The sequence below is a fragment of the Eulemur rufifrons genome, chromosome 2, assembly GCF_041146395.1.
Source record: "Eulemur rufifrons isolate Redbay chromosome 2, OSU_ERuf_1, whole genome shotgun sequence".
Taxonomy (NCBI): domain Eukaryota; kingdom Metazoa; phylum Chordata; class Mammalia; order Primates; family Lemuridae; genus Eulemur; species Eulemur rufifrons.
The window spans coordinates 53,054,805-53,074,806 of NC_090984.1; positions in this window are offsets into that span (position 1 = coordinate 53,054,805).

Here is a 20,002-nt window from a genome sequence, read left to right on the forward strand (position 1 = left end):
TGAGCTCTTGCTGGTATGTGTGTCTCATTGTGGGAGAGCATGGTGATAATAAGATTTTAATCCTATGAAGTGTCCCATGAGGTTTCTGTCTGTTCTGTCTTTAAACGGAACTCAATGAAAGTCATCACTTGAGACTTGCATTGTCTCTAAAGAACATTTCCTGGGGGGCCCATTGACCATTTTCCATCATAGAATCCCATTTCGGTATGAGATATCAGAAAGTCACTGTCCCTACTTGAGTTATTTTTGAGTTTCTCCAGGGGTTTATATTAGGAAAAGTCACATTTAATTTTCATCTCTTTGTACTATGTGGATTAACAGGTTTACATTAAAAGAAGTGGTGTGGTGGATTGATGCTTCTTATGGCCAGGTGGAGATTCAAACTGAAGTCTCTCTCCAGAGCCGAGGCTCATTGCCTTGCTGCCCATTGCACCCTGGGAACAAGAGGACATGAGAGGTGGAGGACAGGGTGGACGTTTTAGCCTTTTTCAGAGCCAGATTGTAAAAAAAACCTTAATATGCTCCTCAAATAAAGCTTGAACATAAAGGAACAGTTCAGCTTGTCATGTTCAGGATTTTTTCTTGGAAGCCCTCATTACTGAAAACGTGTACCATAGTCCTCTGTTATGGGTGATTTTGCTTTTTGTGGTTTCATTTACCCACAGTCAACTGTGGTCCAAAAATATTAAGTGAAAAATTCCAGAAATAAACAATTTATGTTTTAAATTGCACTCCATGCTGAGTAGGGTGATGAAATATTACGCCATTTCCCCGGGATGTGAACCCTCCCGTTGTCCACTGTATCCACACTGGCTACGCTACCTGCCCCTTAGTTACTTAGTAGCCATCTCTGGTATCAGATCAACTGTCAGGGTATTGCACTGCTTGTATTCAAGTGACTCTTACTTTACTTGATATTTCCAAATCACAAGATTATTGTGCCTAATTTATAAATTAAACTTTATCATAGGTATGCATGCATAGGAAAAAAAACATAGTAGATACAGTATATGCAGGATTTAGTACTGTCAGAGGTTTCAGGCATCCCTTGGGGGTCTTGGAGGGTATTCCCCATGCGCAACGGGGAACTACCATATAAGGAACAAATTGATCGCTAAAATGTGGGTGACTTAATCACTAAGAGAATTTTTTTTTTTTTTAGGATTTTAAAGGGTCCTCCCACTTGGCTGTTTGAGATCTTGATAAAGATATTACCCTGAACCAGCTGACAAGAGAGGAAAAAATTTAGTGAGAGAAAGAGAGAGATTTGCTATTAAGTCAAAATACAGAGTACTGTACAGGAAAATCTTCCTTGGGAGACAACATACTCTTCAAAAGAAAAGTGAGTTTGTTTTGGCAGGGGGCCTTGGAATTCTAGTTTGCAATTTAAATCTTTGCTAAAAATTACATTTTTAAGGCAGGTGCTTGTCTAGCACAGGTGGTTAGTGTAACAATCACTGTATCGACAGAAAAATATTATGAGGTATAGAGACACCAACCTAATGAAATAAAATGAAGAGGAGCAAAAACAAAAAAAAATTCACCTCTCTCTTCTTTCCTCCTTCACATACTCCTCCAAATAATTGTAATTTAATGTTCTATTCAGAAGAACATATTTATAACAGGGCAGCTCAATATTAATCTTAAAGTCAGAAAAATAACTTGTCATTTATTTAACCCCAGCCTGATGGGAGGTTAGATTCACTACTGAAAGTCTGTTACAAATAGCTGGGACATTCTAAGGTCACCAAATGATGGCTGTCATTTTCGTATTCAGTCCAATGATGAAAGAGCTTTTAAATGTTTGGACATTCAATCTATGTAGTGCCACGACCTGGACATACCGTTTTACTAAACACTAGCCCACTAAATCCTCTTAGAATGTTGTTTACCTCCAGATAAATCAAACCTGACAATGTAGGTTAACTTCACTGATTCATTTTTCAGCCACCAATGATTAATAATTTTTACAGAATGAAAGCTACAGGACTTCTTATTATACGGTGGACTACAGGGAGTGATATAATTCTTGGATGTCATGTGAAATGCGAAGCCATTTTTTCTGCAACTGATGTTCCCAGTTCTCTACTAAGCATAGTAGCTACCTTTTCTGCACTGGAGGATCATCCAGCAGGAATGACCTTATCAATTACTGTAAGTCAGCATCTTTCCCCCAGAGTTTGAGCAAGCTGTTCTCTACAATTTGTACCGGTGGCCCAGGACTAAATCCCGAATCCATTTCCAAGCCTAACCATGTCACATGCTGTAGCAGTGAAAGACATGTTGCTGCAGTAAGCAAAGACACAGGCTCTGCAAGGAGAGCTTTGCTGGCTGGCCAGAAACCCCACATGATGGAGAAAGACCAAGACACAAAGAACGAAAATGAGCAGAGAAGGGAAAAACAGCTCCTACTCTCCTGGGCCCAAGATGTTTTGCCCTGGAAAGATTAAGTGGCAGATTTTGCCAGCATTTATTTCACTTCTATTCATTTTGGCAAACTTTCCTTTCTCTGTTCACTACCTATCCAAATATCTCTGGTGTTCATTGTGATTTGAATGAAGATTAAGAATTAAAGTCAGCAAATGTTTCTGCTACAGGTGTCTTGAAAAGTCACCTGCTACTAGTTTTCTCTATGAGGCTTCTGAAGCTCCCTTTGTAATTTCTTTCCCCTGCACTCCTCCTCTAACTCTTTGTAAATAATATTTTCCATTATGTCATGTTTCCAGGGTAGCAGCACTTGTGAATGTGCGTGGTTTTTTTTTTGACTTCATATTCTGCTATTTTTGAATAGCTAATAGTGGTTACAACACTTTCCACACTTAGAATTGCTTTCTGGTAACATAGAAAAGAGAGATTTCTCTGAGAGATACAGCACATATAACCTCTCTTGACATCAAGGGCACAGAAATAGTTGATAAAATAGATGATTGATTACCTACTCTGAGCTCAGCACTTAGATTTTCCATTAGGTTCAGAAACTTCCATTAGGTTCACACCTAGAAAGTTTTGGCATTCACCCTTAATATCTTTATCTGATGGAATGCCAGTGATATTCCTGTTTGGGGACTGGATGCACTTTAAAAGAGCCAAGGAACTAAGTCAAAAACATTTTTTCCCTAAAAATATATTAAAATCTTAATAATATCTCATTTGGATTTGGTTGATGTTCAGGTTGAAGCTTTAGCTTAGTTCTAATTTTATTTCTACTGGCTTGAACATACATATTCTAATCCCATATGAAAACCAACATTTCATTTTTTCATAATAAAATTATGGTTTACTGCATAGTAAGAGCTCCATCCATTATGTGATACACAGATTATGCAGGCATTGGACACAAGGATGAAATGGCTCCTCTTCAGCTGTTCTTTTCTACTGTGTAATTACATAATTAGGATGTAGACTATCCATCATACAATTCTTTTTGTAATTCCATGGGAAAAGCTACTGAATATGGACAACAGATGATTCTTAAACCTCAATATCACAGCTGGTTTACATTTTTTATCCTAAATCCCGTAAGTGGGCAGGCCATGTTACAGAACCCTTTCATGCCAAATTTGCTTTTTTAAAATTGAAACCATTTTGGTATTATCCAAGAGAAAGGGAGCATTAAAGAATGGTTGACTGTTTACCTGATATTTATAAGTCTATCTACATTGTTTTTCAGTGAACAGTTTCCTTTCTCTAAAAGACATTTACCATCTTTAATCCCCATTGTAGCTGCTTTTTCATCTTTTCTTAATCTTTTTTTCATTATTCATGTTTTATACTTCATTTATTTCTTTCCTCTCTATTTAAAACTTTTCCTACTATTGTCCAACCCATAGACAACCTACATTTTAGTTCAAAGTTTTCTATATTCCCAATGAAGGATCTCGACCTAAGTCATTATCTTTTTAGTGTCCAATACATCTACCACCTACCTTATAGCACTTCACCTCTCACTAACAGTAAAAAAAAGATTTTTCAGATCTAATTAATTCGATAACTTGTGTTGATGATTAAAAATCCCCTTAAATATGTTTAACAGAATTGGTCTTAAATAGGTATTTTATCATTAGCATATAATATCAATAATAATAATAATGATAATCCCATAATATAAATTGAGAAAAACTGGGACTTAATTTTATGCAAGAAAGAATATGGGTCTCCTATGATAGCGGAAATATAGCTCAGTGGAAAGATAGCAGGATATAGAATATTGCAGAGGATGCAATTTTAGGTTCATTTTTATAAATGCACAGTGAGAATTAGGCAAGTGTTGCTCATTGCTTAAGTTTCTATGGGTATAGAATGAAGTACATTATAGGAATAAAAGAATTTTTAGCTCCAGTCAGCTCAATCAGCATATATTGAACATCTATTCTGGGTAAGATACTCAGCCAGGTAGGATAAATAGAGTTGTTTATATTGTGACCTCTCTCTTTTATCTTTATAATCTAATTCGGCAAATAAGTTGAGCAGCAACTAACTAATAAAATATATTCTAAGTGTCAAATATAATGTGTAAACAAAATATGGTGACCCATATGAATAATTTCTCTTGGAAGAATGTCTATTGTGGCTAAATGGAAGAGTTGTCATTGCAACTGAGCCTTAATCAATGAATATAAGTTCAAAATACAAATAGAAAAATATAGTTCAAAATGGAAGAGTACAGGGAGCAAAAGAACAGAGACAAGAAAGTTCAGGGAATATTTAGAAAACAATTAGAAATCTGGTGGAAGATGAGCTTGGAAGGGTATAATGTCATTATAATTCTGTTTTTTATTTACAGAAGTTCTATTTTTTTTCAAATCTGTTTTGTCCTCCTTTGTAGTTTATTATTCTTTACTCTATTTTTAAGCTTTAAAGATTCTTTAGATATATTAAACATGGTGTTTTATAATCTGTGTCTGATAATTACACTATCTGAAATATTTACACATTGGACTCTGCTATCTGCTCTTTTTGCTCCCTCCCACTAAGGATAATTTGTTATGTGTTGTTAGATTTTTGACTCTGAGCTACACATTTTCTTTGGACATGTATCTCTGGGAGTTTGGCCTAAATTGAAGTAGATTCTTCCAGAGAGGAATTGCCTTTGCTATTGAGAGTTGTGTGGTGGTGCTACCAGTGTAAGACCACTCTACATAGACTGCTCATTTGAAGTTTTTTGACCTACATAAACATCAGGAATTCAGGTGTATAACACCATGAGAAGAACCTATATCTGTTTCTCAAGGTGTATTTCCTTCTGCTACTTTGGCACCCAAACCAACATAGACAAGCTTTCTGGCTTTTTTCTTGTGTGTGGCAGGTTTATTTCTTGCCATCCTTGCACTAAATGTGATACTCTTTGGGATCTTATGTATACGAGGGAGTGATCCATCCTCATCTCTGAGCGAGGACTGTGGTTTCTTTACTGCCTCTCATGTATGGCATGGCCATCAGGGAGAAGCTTCAGATCATCTGGGATTGGTAGAAAACTCTCCGACAAATGGAATCTTTGGTAAATGCTTACATACCAGGAGTTCTTCTGTTACCTCTGTTTTGTCTTCTGGAATATTTTTTCATGATAGTTCAGTGATTAATTTCAAAAGATTAATTTTACATTTTATTTGGCATATAGGTCATTTAGGAAGGTCATTCAGGGTACTTAGTCTGTTATCCTGCTAGAAATAGAAGATAGAAATCATAAAGGTAAATTTTGGGCCAAGATTAGGATCCTATTTTTTTGCCTAAAAGGTTAAATGATATTTACTACAAAATAGAAATTCACTAGTGTTTTTTTGTTTGTTTGTTTTGTTTTCTTTTGTTTTTGAGGAGGTGACATGCTCAGAACTATTACTAGGAAAGGTGAGCTTTAAAGTGTGATATCAGAGACTGGAAGTGACTTAGAAGGTTGTTTTCATAGTTTAGATGAGAGGTAAAGAAACTAATCTGGGAGGGTGGCATAGGGAATAGAAGAGAGTCGTGGGTTGTCAAGAATACAGATGAGAAATGATCCTTGTTTTCATTGGTTAAACCAACTTGTTGGAATTTAGACTTAAGAGAGAGATTGTTGAAGATATTAACTATAGAGGGGGCTTGGTAGCTCTATCAATGTAAAGTCTAACTGAAATGTTAATAAAGCATCTGAATGCTGACCTTTCTATTAAAATAAGGACAAGTTCATGTAATTGGACTTTATCAGGAAAAATTTCACTAGAAATTATTGTTAGTCTGAGTTTGTTTGGGTAGGAAAGTTCTAATATACCTTGAGGTGTGACAAATCCCAGGGAAATGACACCTTGCTTTTTATAACCCAGGAAAGCATTGTCCTTCTGTGGTGAACTCCAGGTGGAATTAAATCATTACTCTTAATAGGCTGAAAATACATTGCAAATTCAGATTTACTCCATTCTCCAAATTGTAATCTTCCTAAAATACAATAATCTGAAATGAAATTTACTTCTTCTGAGCAACAATAAAATGAAGGGTAAACCACAAAGGAGATAGAAGCAATTAAAATATGGGAAATAATAAGTCTTACTTTGTCAGTGTTCTTAAAAATTTATAGAGGGATTAGTTTTATGATGCTGGCCTGTAATGGTTTTATGTTTGCTAAAGAGAACAGGGCATTTATTTATCTGTCAGGCCTCGGATTTCAAGCTCACTAGGCTGTCTTTCTGCGGGACATTCATAATTAAATTCCCCTAAGTGTCCTGAAAAAGTGAGTTGAAGGTTAGAGATTCAGAGTTGAAAGGGAGTCTTAGAGACCATTTAGATGTCTCTTGCCACAGAGAAGGCATGTGGGCTTAAGGAAAGAGAAGTGGTGGTGGTGGTGGTGGTGATGGTGGTGATGGTGGTGGTAATGGTGGTAGTGGTGGTGATGGTGGTGGTGGTGGTGATGGTGGTAGTGGTGGTCACGGTGGTGGTGGTGGTGGTGGGAATCTAGAGTCAGAAACACCTGGCTTCAATTCCTACCTCTGCCTTTTACTAAGTATGTGATCTTGGTCCAGTGACCTTTCTCTGTGAACCTCAGCTTATTTTTAAACTGGGAATAGTGATAGTATTTTCACAGAATTGTGGTATTAATAAGATACTTATGCAAATACCTATTACATTGTCTGATACATTACAGGTACTCAGCAAATAATTACTCTTGTTATTGTTACTGTTGTTGCTTAATCTAGCCTGTTAAATTTTTTGTTATAAATTCTCTATTGGTTAAAAATATGACTCCTTGAAGATTCCATTCTTTGGTCCATGTTCTGCCCTATGAAACAACAAAAAGTACATACCGGCATACCCCATTTTACTGCGGTTATTGCACTTTGCAGATGTTGCAATTATTGCAGCTATTGCAAAGTGAAGGTTTGTGGCAACCCTGCATGGAGCAAGTCTATTGGTGCCATCTTCCAACTGCTTGTGCCCACTTTGTGCCTCTGTGTCATGTTTTAGTAATTCTTGCAACATTTCAAATATTTTCATCATTATTATATTTGTATGGTTCTATGATCAGTGATCTTTGATGTTACTATTGTAATTGCTTTGGAACACCATGAACTGCACCCACATAAGATGGCAAAGTTAATCAATAAATGATCTATGTATTCTTACTGTTCTAGTGACTGACCATTTCCCCATTTTTGCCCTCTTCTCTGTCCTCTCTATTACCTGCAACAAAACAATATTGAAATTAGACCAATTAATGACCCTACAATAGCCTCTAAGTATTCAAGTGAAAGGAAGAGCCCCACATCCCTCATTTTAAATCAAAAACTAGCAGTAATTAAGCTTAGTGAAGAAGGTATATTGAAAGCCAAGGTAGATCGAAAGCTAGGCTTCTTGTACCAGTTAGTCAGGTTGTGAACATAAAGGAAAAGTTCTACTCCAGTGATCACATGAATGATAAGAAAGCAAAACATCCTAATGCTGATATGGAGAAAGTTTTAGTGGTCTGAATAGATCAAGCTGGCCACAACATTCCCTTAAGCTAAAGCCTAATCCAGAACAAAGCTCTAACTCGTTTTAATTCTATGAAGGCTGAGAAAAGTGAGGAAGCTTCAGAAGAAAAGTTGGAAGGTAGCAGAAGTTAGTTCATGAGATTTCAAAAAAGAAGCCATCTCCATAAAAGTGCAAAGTGAAGCAGCAAGTGCTGATGTAGAAGCTGCAGCAAGTTATTCAGAAGATCTAGCCAAAATAATTGATGAAAGTGGCTATATTAAACAGCAGATTTTCAATATAGATGAAACAACTTTCTGTTGGAAGAAGATGCCATCTAGGAGTTTCATAGCTATAAAGAAGAAGCCAATGTCTGGTGTCAAAGCTTCAAAGGACAAGCTGACTCTCTTGTTAGGGGCTAATGAAGCTGGTGACTTTAAGTTAAAGCCAATACTTATTTATCATTCTGGAAATCCTAGGGCCCTAAATAATTATGTACTAAGTCTACTTTTCCTGTTCTCTATAAATGGAATAACAAAGACTGGATGATAGTATATCTGTTTATACAATGTTTTACTGAATATTTTAAGTCCACTGTTGAGACCTATTGCTCAGAGAAAAAAAGATTCCTCTCAAAGTATTTCTGCTCATTGATAATGTACCTAGTCACTCAAGAACTCTGATGGAGATATACAGGGAAATTAATGTTGTTTTCATACCTGCTAACAAAACATCCATTCTCTAGTCTATATATCAAGGAGTAATTTTGACTTTCAAATCTTATTATTTAAGAAATATGTTTCATAAGACTATAGCTGCCATAGATAGTGATTGCTCTGATGGATCTGGGCAAAACAGACTGAAAACCTGAAAAAATTCACCATTCTAGATACCATTAAGAACATGATTCATGGGAAGAGGTTAAAATATCAACACTCAACAAGAGTTTAGAAGATGTTGATTCCAACCCTCCTGGATGACTTTGAGGAATTTGAGACTTCAGTGCAGGAAGTAACTGCAGATGTGATGGAAATAGCAAGAGAACTAGAATTAGAAGTAGAGCCTGATCATGTGACTGAATTGCTCCAATCTCATGATAAAACTTGAACAAATGAGGAGTTGTTTCTTCTTGAGATGGAATTGACTCCTGGTGAAGATGCTGTGAACGTTGTTGAAATGATAACAAGGGATTTAGAATGTTACAAATGTACATGCAAAAAAGTAGAATAAAATGTGTTCCAAAATTCTTACGAAATAACAAGAGTAGACAACTAGCTACATGGAGATGAATAAAACTGTTGGGAGAATCGGAAGACTTGCTTACTAGCCAAGGATTCATTCCTACATTCCAGTCTAGCAAAATTATACATTTCTGCTTGACATGGGTCTTTGAGGTTGTTCACAGATAGTTGAAACTTGAATGCAAAATACATGAATACCAAGGTTTTATATTATTTTGGGCTATTTCTTCTGTTTACCTGCAAGTCTTAAGGCATAGAGGAAAAAAAAGAAAGAAAAGAAGAAAGAAAGAAAGAAAGAAAGAAAGAAAGAAAGAAAGAAAGAGAGAGAGAGAAAGAAAAGAAAAGGAAGGGAGAAAGAGAGAGAGAGAGGGAGGGAGAGAAAAGGAAAGGAAAGGAAAGGAAGAAAGGAAGGAAGGAAGGAAGAAGGAAGAACAAATAAATTATAAGCCATTATTCTTTGAATTTGGGCTTGATTAATTTAGTATTGTTCTGAGAAGACAAGTCTCTGGATGACACCAAAATGTCCCTGTCTTCTGAATGACAGAGCAGTGCTTGTCACTGCTCTGCTTTCCTATGTGCTGGAAAGAGTTAGCCAACCCATCATCTCTTTATATCCTCTTTAATTCTTAGATCTTAAGTATTACCAGTCTAGGAAATAGGTGCCATAAATCATTTTTAGTAGTTGGCCTCCTAGTTTATTAAAAAAAGCTTCTTAAAGATGGACTTTAAAATAGTTTTAAATTGAGGGAAAGCAAATGGCTTGGTGTTTCAGGTATGGAATGCTGTTCGAGGCACATGAGTTGGCGTGGAAGAGAAAAATGAGACAGTAGTTGGCTGAGAGATTTATTTAGGCTACAGGTAGGAGAAAAGTGATGAAACAGGATTTATATTTTGGGGCTCTGCATAGTTTCTGGCTATTGGATTCCTACTTTCCCTGAAACTGGGACCATTTAGCTCACTTACAGGATAAACTCTTCCCATTCTTCAGGACCAATTTTAATGAAGATGGATTCTCAACCATGAGACATATACACATATAGGCAATAAATATTATTCCCCTAAGGAGTTATTTATGTTTTACCCATGATAAAACACATCCCAAATGGTTGACATTGGATCATTTTAAGTTTCAGAATTCAACTCAGTTTCTTTCAGAATTGGAACATTCAGAATTAGAATCTGGTTAGAAAATCTGAGAACAAATTTAGGGTGATTTTGCTAATTATTTTTTATTTATAAAATTACTATTATTAATATAACCTTTCAGATAAATCTTCATTTGGAGATAACTTTTTTAAGCTTTAATTAGAAATTGAGAAGGTCCTTTTCCTTTCTGGTTTAGCATTGAATCTATACATGCCTGATTCAGTTCAGTAGGTATTTATTTAAAACTCCTATGCTTACGGTAGTTTATTAAGTGCTCTGGGTAGGCATAAAAAGAAATAAAACACAGCTCTTGCCATTCAGGGAAGGTGAGCCAAGGGCCAAAATAAACTTGTCCAATGACAGATGTGATATGTATAGGTTGTGATGGGTCATCCAATAAAAAATAGATTTCTGGATGAAGACTTAGTAAAGAGACTATGCAGGGAACAGCCTTTTCACTGGGACTTGGAGGAAAGTTGGATTTTGGAAGTTGGAGTCAAAGGGTTGGAGAGCATAGAGGATGGGAAAATGTTCACCTAGCACAGAATGAAATCAGGGAAATGGTTTCCTGGGTGCCAGTCCCACCTTAATCAGATAATTATATAGACAATAAGAGGTCTGTTATTATTTCTTGAAGGAGAGAACTGAGTTCCTAAAAAGAAAGAAATGAAACCAGGGAATCAGAAGAAAGTGTATAATATGTATGATATTTGTTTGTACAATTTTACTATAAGTTTTAGCTGAGTGTATATAAATTCTGGAATGTACGTATTCCTTTTCATTGTTCCAGGCCCTTGAAAAAAATTACTTATTCCATATTCAAAAGGGAACTTAAATTTGTGCAAGTATTAATATGATTGCTGGTGTTTTCAATACAAGCTAACCACAGGTAGCACAGGGCTTAACACATAATAGGAGGTCAATATGCATCTTGTTTATTAAAGGAACACTAGGTTCTTGAACCTTGCCTGAAATGTGGGGTAGAATGTGAAACACTGGGGTGTTTCAGTTTACTTCTGACTAGGTTTCATTTTGTTCTAATAAGCTTTTTCTTGGAGTCCTGAAGATAGAATTATGTATTGCCTTATGCTGAGTATTTGCTTGGGATACTGATTATAAATCTACATCAAAAGACTATGCCATGAGCTGTGTTAGCACCTCATTAATACTCCCTACACAAGAATCCCAGGTGTTGAAAGTATCATATTATGTCTGTTCCTTACACTTAGGCATAACCTATACCTCATCCTGAGTTAAATGAGTCTTTGTTTTCTTTGGAATTTTATGTTTGGGAAGGAAAGAAGGAAAAGAAGGGTACAGGATAGTAAGTGGTATAAAGGGGTAATCCAGTGTTTCTTATTTGTCTATTCTGTATCCAAATAACAACATTGTTTATAAATGTGCAATATTCATTTCCTTTAGGTATTTTTTTTAAAAAAGGAACAAAGGATTAAATGTCTAGTCAGTTGATGGCTAAAGTTAAGGAATCTGCAGGTATAAGGGCAATTGTTTTTAATACATTACCAATTCTTTTCACTTTTCCTCTTCTTGGAATGCTGGTTAGCCATAATGGATAAATAATGATATTATGGATGGAGATTTACATAGCAGATGAATCTATTTATAAACTATGTGGAGCTTCAGACCATCCTGCCAACCTTTTTAGAAACCCATACAAACTATTTATTGGTGTCTACAGCTCCCAAATAGCTTCTCCTAATTACAAGTATTTAAACATAAATGAAAGTGGAAGTTTAAAATTGATGCAGTGGGCAATTCTAATAAAACTTCAGATTGGCAGGAAAAGCCAGTTCTACTTTCACTGCATGTTAATTTTTTTCTATTTTATAATCAACAAAATGTGTTCATGTGAATGGCAGCAGATCCTAAATGTGGAGGTTTGAAGGGGGAGGAATGAATTATTGACCTTCACAGATGAGATCTTTTTCAGAGGCTTATGCACTGAGATACCCATGAAAATGCAAAACTGTAAAATGAGATTTTTTTTTCCCTTATTGATTTGGTCAGTTGGTAAAAGGGGGATGACAATAAGAGGAATGTTCAGCCCCCCATGTTCTGATCTTTCTGAGGTTGCAATAGAGAGGTTATACATTTCATTTGAGCTGACAGGAATTTGAAATGTTATAGATAGGTTTGCTGAGCCCGACCATTATTTACTGTTTGACTGTAATGTCAGTCTCTTTCTGCTTCTTCAATATTGTTTGCACTTTACCTTTGTGAAAAGGGCCTTGATTGAGCTATACGAGGGGAGATATTTCTATCTTTCTGTGGGATCAATGAAGATGTGTTTACAGGTCCCCGGCACAGTGTACACACCACAATAATGGATTTTAGTCCATGTTGACTGAAAGCTCTTTTTCTTTGTTACTTGTCAATCTTGTATCTATTACTTGATTGCAACATAAAAGGCTATTTGTCCAAGCACTGAAACAACAACTGTATCAGTCAAGCTGAAGTGGTTACCTCAACTAAATATATTCAGCTCTTAGGCCAACCAGTCACTTACAACTTGAAAGCAGGCAAGACTTTATTTACCCCTCCATTTAGGAGCCATTTCATGGTTGTGCTCACCTAAATTTAATTTTTTTTACCTCCTATTCTAAAGAGGTTATAATTAACGTGCACTTGTGGTCGAAAGGGGTTCCAGTTCACTTTAATCAGAGAATTATATACATAATAAGAGGTCTGTTATTATTTCTTGAAGGAGAGACCTGAGTTCTCAAAAAGAAAGAAAAGTTCCACACACTCATCAAGGTTTCTGCTTCCTGATAGTGGAGGCTGGTTTTTGAGCTTGTAAAAAAAAAAAATAATGACTCTCCCCTCTCCACATATATGTATGACTACTTAGCAAATGATGTTATGAGGTTGGAGATGAGAAATTTCCTCCTTCTGGTCATTTCAGTGGCAGCTTCATTACACTAAATTGGATACCCATCTCTTAATCATTTAACCTCTAGAGCAGTTAAAGGTTGTGGCCAACTTCCAGCCATCTTGAAGCTAGCCCAGAATATCTGGGTCAGTACTGATTGCATGCCCTTGGGCTCAGATTACAGATTAAATTTAATAAATAAAATTGTGCTTAAAAGAGACAGGAAACCCATCATTAAAGAAAATTTGTATTCGATTTAGTTTTAATATAAAGAAACTCTTGCTATATGTATAGTCATTTATTAATATTAACTCATTGTTTTCTAAGTCTGTATTTCTATATAGCGGATGAAACACAATTGAATCTACAAATATCCTCTCTCACAAAAGAAATCTGTGCCAATTTTTACACTTTAGAAAATTTGAGTTGGGTGGTATCACCATTTTTCAGGCAAAGAAACTGAGATCTGGAACAATTAAGTGGTGTATCCAAGTTCATATAGTCAGCCATGGATGAAACTGACTTCAGAACACAGGTTTCTAGATGCCTAGTCTAACACTTACCCCCTCAAGTTCACCACTCTAAGAAGAAGGGAAGAAGAGCCCATTTGGTAACTATATTAGTTTCTAGGGCTGCTGTAATAAAGTACCACAAACTGAGTGGCTTAAACAACAGAAATTTATTACCTCACAGTTTTAAAGTCCAGAAGTCTGAGATCCAGGTGTTGGTAGGGTTGGTTTCTTCTGAGAGCTGTGAGGGAGGACAAATCTGTTTCAAGCCTCTCCCCTTGGCTTCTGGTGGTTCACTGGCCATCTTTGGTGTTCCTTGGGTTGTTGATACATCAACCCAATCTCAGTTTTGATGTTCACGCTGTGTTCTCCCTGTCTGAATGTCTGGCTCCAAATTTCCCCTTTATGTCAGGGCACCACTCCCAGTGGAGTAGGGCTCACCTAATAATCTCATTTTCACTTGATTACCTCTGTAAATATCCTATCTACAATTAAGGTCACATGCTGAGGTACTGGAGGTTAGGACTTCAACATATGAATTTTGGGCCATAATTCAACCCATACCAAGGGCTCTCTTTAATTCTCAGTCTAGTAAGTCCCATTATTTCAAAGGCCACTTATTAAAAGGGGAAGGAAGAAGAAAGGCAAAATTTTATTTAACAAACAAAAAACCAACCAGATACTCCAGATCCTCTTTTTCTTAGCAAATGTAAATTAACAGTATAAACAGAAATTAGACAAACTTTTAAGTGTGGAAGGAGCAATTTCTAAGTGCCCTCAGGTGTTTTGTATACAAATAAGTAATACCCTAATTACAAATAGTTCTTATCTGTCTGTTGTCATGGTTGCCTAGGATTCTATTTTGGAAAATATTTTATCATCTTAGTTTGAATTATTCTACCTATTTCTTCATAATGAGACTGCAATTCTTTTTCATACTCAAAGCATTTTTGTAAATCCAATCAGCTTGTTCATTAGAAATTAGTTGAATTTAAGATTTAATAAAAATATTGAACACATATAAATCAATTGCAATCTTCTGTGATAGCCACTTTCAGTAGATTTTTGTTAATTTACTAATGCTTGAAGTTTCTACCTACTGCAGCTAGTCTTAACTGCCAAGCCCCTGAGGATGAAGAAGACTTGTGCTCAGCATGAGCTCTCAGCCTGTTGGGGAGGGTTTATCAATTGCAAATGCTCCCGTTGATCATCTGAATAATCACATCTGCTATAGAACTCAGCACAGGGGGGAGTGGGCCCAGGAAACAGTAGAAAATTGATGGGGAGTGGGGAAGATTAATAAAGAGCCGCTTACTAATTTTATTTTCAACAGATGCTGCTAAGGGTGATGTTTTCTACTTTACAGACTAAGAAGATAAACAAATGTGCATGACAGACAGACAAAACTGTAAGTATAATTTCCAGCCACCCATGTAAAACTTTTAGAATTTTTGGCATTTTGAAGGTTTGGGCGATGCAGATCAGCACCATTCTGAGGAGAGACAGGGATTGTCTTAAGTCAGTGCTTCCTGAGCTGGCATGTGCACAACCCCACAGGTGTCCAATAATGTTTTGGGAATATTAGATACTACAGTAAAAGCAGTGCATCCCCCTAGATCGTTAATTTTACTAGAGATCAGGGGTAGATGTTCTAAGTTTCTGAACTCTTTAAAAAGTTTTATTGCGTGCATGCAAAAGCAAAAGTAGAAAGCCAAAGAAGAAAACATTTATGTAATGAAAGATTTATGTAGTTCTTCTTTGGTATGGGGGTATGCAGTGCTATTAGATAATACAGAATTGTCACCATGAACAGGATGAAACACTGTGGTGAAAGGTTATGCTGATGTGATTGGTCTATGCCATTAAGGATTATCTGCAAAATGACAGATTAGTGTAGTGTAAATGTGTGATTTTTCACCAGGTCTGCAGGCCTACACACACACACACACACACACACACACACACAGACACATATTTCTTGATTAATGAAAATTAAATTAATCTCATTACAAAGTAACATTTAAAAACCTTTTGATTACATGAAACATCACTGGTACTGATAAATATGTTCATCTTCTTTCTGCAATTACAATCAATCAATCAAATTTTGGTTTATAAAACTATACATAGGGGTAGTGTCTCAATTTAGGTTCTTCTGGAATCCAACCCTAAGACAAAGATTTGAAAACAAGTGGTTTAGTTGGGAAGCGATCCTGGGAGATGGGACTAGGAAGTGGGAAAATGAGTCAAGGAAATGAAGGAAACCAGTAAGGGGAAAGAGTGTGTTAATTAAGCCAGTTACTGAATATGGAAAACTGAGGTTCAATTCCACTGTGGAATATTGGGATATAGCATACAAGACATCTTAGCATGAGATAGGGGCCAGGAAAGTGGGGTATTTAACCACCACTTCCATCTGTCATATTTGAAACTGTGTGCATGGCTGTTTCTCTTCGGCACTTGCAGCTTGTCCTGCCCTCTAGCTGACTGTGCTCCCACGGCTGGAAGATGCCAGGAGGAGAGCTGCCAGTGTTTCTAGTAAGCAGCCTTCGGTGTATAAAGATGAATGCCCAGAAAGTGGGGAAGGGGTGGGGCATGCACAGAATCACTGTAGTTGCTTTCACAGTAAATAGCAACAGCCAAAATTGCTTGAAGCCTCCTTCAATATCAATTTCAGAATTACCAACGGAATCTCAAATAATAAGAAAAGTTCAGTGATACTCTATGTTACCGACCTGGCTATTTTGGATCACAAAGAAACAGACTCAAAGAGTTGCCCTTATTGAATGTTCAAATGATGCATTTCATTGTGGCCCAAAATATTCTTGAACAACTGTTTGAAAAACTAAGGTAAATCTAGTTCTTTAATATGTGGCATGAAAATATGTATTAATATTTACCCTTATGCTCTATATTTATATGGATGGCATACAGAAGTCATGCTAATTTAATAATCGTTTAGTGTTGGAATAAGTGGCAAAGAAGTGCTCAGACGATAAGTAATTTCAACATCAGAGTGTTGACTGGGAAACATACACGCAACTGAGCCCAGATGGGGAAAAACCTAAGATACGAAAAACCTGCGGTGAGGGCCATGCTGCCTTCTCCCCAAAAGCAGCCACCACGGTTTCAAGCAGAACACCATGCTCAGAGGGTTGACCTCTTGATTTTTTTGGTGTGTACTTGTGCTGAAAGGTAATATTTGTTTAACACAATGGTTTGAAAAGTTTTCTTTTAAGAAAAATTTGTTATAAAATATCGACACTTACAGTTGGATCCCAGTCATAGTGTGGTCCAAAGAATGCAGTCTCCACAACCAAAAGTAATTTCAAAATGATTTCTTGCTTTTGTTGAACAAAATGAAGTGATATAGGGAAATAATTTTTGTTTCTTTCCCATAACTACCCTCATAAGTCATAGTTGTTCCTTTTCTCCTTTTCTTAAAATTTTCAGAAATACCCTTCCAGATCTTACCTGTGAACCACTTGCTGTCTTCTTTTCTCACTGTTTTTCCTTATTCACAAAAGCCTAAGAAATGATTGGGAAGGAAGGAATTACTTTAAGGGCAGAAGACAACAACATGCCAAAGCAAACAAAGCTAGAAATTTTTCCAACATGCGGGGAAAGGAGATAGAGGAAAGGTTTGGAACGCTCATACATTAATTATTTTTATCCCATCAAATTCATCATGAAATGGGAAGTGACTTTGAAAGTGTTTTCTTCTAGATAGATGGATGCCATATAGCATAATTGTTATAGTTTGAGCTCTGGGGACCCTGTGTTCAAGTCCTGCTTCTATCTGTCAGATCTTAGGATTTTTCGTATGTAAAATGTAGTAATTATAATATCTACTAAATAAGGTTGCTTAAAGTGTTAAATAGGTAATGTATATAAGCAATTGTACATCACTGGCTCATAGTAAATATACCATACATTTTAGCTATCACCACCTTCATTGTTATTATTACATTTACTTAGCATGGAAAAAATGCAGGAGAAGCTAACTTAGTTTGATATGTGTATGTGTTTGAATTGGAGAAAATAAGACATTACAGCAAAGGGTAAAAACCTGAAGAGAATGAACACATTTCTCAGCCTTATGATAAAAAGTAGCTGACCATATTGACTTATTTAGCCAGAATCTCTCAATCAACACCAATATGGTAGAACTCTAAATGATTTTACATCACCTTACATGGTTTAACTGACATTGAAATTTGAGAATTGAATGAAGAAAATTGATATTGGACTATGAGGTTTATGGGACCTAACTCACTTACAGCTGATGAAAATGTCAGAATTAGCATCAATTACAGAACACAATTACAAGTTTTTTATTTACTGGAAACGGGATTTGATAAATATTTCCTTGAGATGTAACAAAATGTACCACAGAAATCTCAATTTCATAATAGGGCACATGTGATCTGATCTTGTAGTGAGACACTATTATTTAAATTCCCACTATGAGTATCAAGCCCTCTGCCATCTCTTTGCCAGGATTCTAGTCATAGCAGTGCAGTGTTTTTCCCCTAAAATAGCTCAAAAAGAACTTTTTAAAAATGTTCCATTTGTGCACCTATTTATGTGACTATAGTATCTCAAAGTAGTGTAATGCCTCAGATCCCTAGATAAGTTTCTTTCTTTAGTTTTTATCATCAAACCAGTAGGTCTGAGTAATATATGTTTGGACAAAGGTCTAAATATACAAGACATACATCAATTTGGGAAAAGTAGTGTTGGAGGGAGTGTGAGATGTACAGCAATTTAGAGATTCCGTGGCATCACAGCCAGGACTTAGGCAAATCACTGAAATTCATTGCAAGCAATGAGAAGGTGAAGTTAAGAGTTGATTGAAGTAATCTCTTTTCATCCCAACTTTAAGATAAAGATTTGTCTTAAAGTATGAGTTTATGCTTGTAGTCAGAACTTCCCTGGAAGGCATCCAAAGCAGTGAATGGCAAAGTAGTGTATCATTTAATGAAATATAAGGAATGAAAGTCAATCATAAATTTATGAAGTATGTTACTCTAAGACATAGTACACAATTTTAGTGGCAACTTTATATTTTGGTGGAGAGTAGCAAAATTTAAATAATATATACTTTTAAGAAATGTGATTCAGGCCAAAAATGTTAAGGTATTTGAGTAAATTTCTGGATGATGCTGCCATAATGCATAACGAGGAAGGACGTTTCAGGCATCTAGACCCACCCAGCCTATTTCCAGCCTAGTATCATGGAGGATTCCAGACTCCTGCATTGCTCAGGGGAAGGCACAGGTTATCATTTTTTCCCTCTGTGGGAACTTTCTGCTGTACTCTTAAACTGCCCATAACAAACCGACGTGACTAAGTGTGTTTTAGCAGACTGGTTGTTCTGGGCAGGAAATGGGGAAGGCATAAAATCACTATTTGTCCTAGAAAGCACTATCTTCAAAATTGACATGCTACCAGGCAGAGAAAAGAAAGCAGATTTTTTTTTTCTAGGTATTTGAGTGATGTTAAGTCAATGATTAAACATTGGTGGATCCATTGTTCATTGTTAAGCAGTAAGAAAATAATGCAGGTCAATGAAATGAGTGCTATGATGATAACAAGCGGCATTATGTGCCATTGTCGTTCATTAAAGGTTTGATTTTTTGCGTGAATGAAAATAATTGCATTAACATAAAAATCAACTCTAAATTTTATCTGTTTTGCATGAATGCATGAAGAACTTTATATTAAAAGTGGGGGCTTTATTTGCTTGTTTGTTATATTATATATTCAATGGTTGACTGCAGGGGTGAAGAGGGTGTGAGAATAGAGGCAACATAAACAGAACTTAGTGTGATTATCTCATGTGGCTTTACTTAAGAACATTCTGAAATAATGACAAAATTACAATATTGTCAACCCCTTGCTAAACTGATTGTAAAATCAATGCTGGTTGGCTCTTGGAATAAAGCCTTCATTCTTTTTTTTTTTCTGTCTAAAATTGATGTGAGATTTTCTAGAACATTTTGAGCATCTAAAAGAGTTAAAAAATCAACAAGTCACTATTTTATCATTTCCTCTTTTGGCTAATGATAATTGAGTGATATGAGATAATTTGAATGTGCCACAAAAAAATAATAATTCCTAGTTTCATAGAATGTTATAGCTGTAAGGGACCTTGGACAGCATCTGGTTCAACAATTCACACAAGTAGTTAAGGCTACAAAACAGGGGAATCTTATTTTGCTTTCAGTTTTATTAACTGCATGTCTTTTTTAGCAAACAATTTGCATCTAAGCTATAGGAACCATTGGTAGCCATGAAAA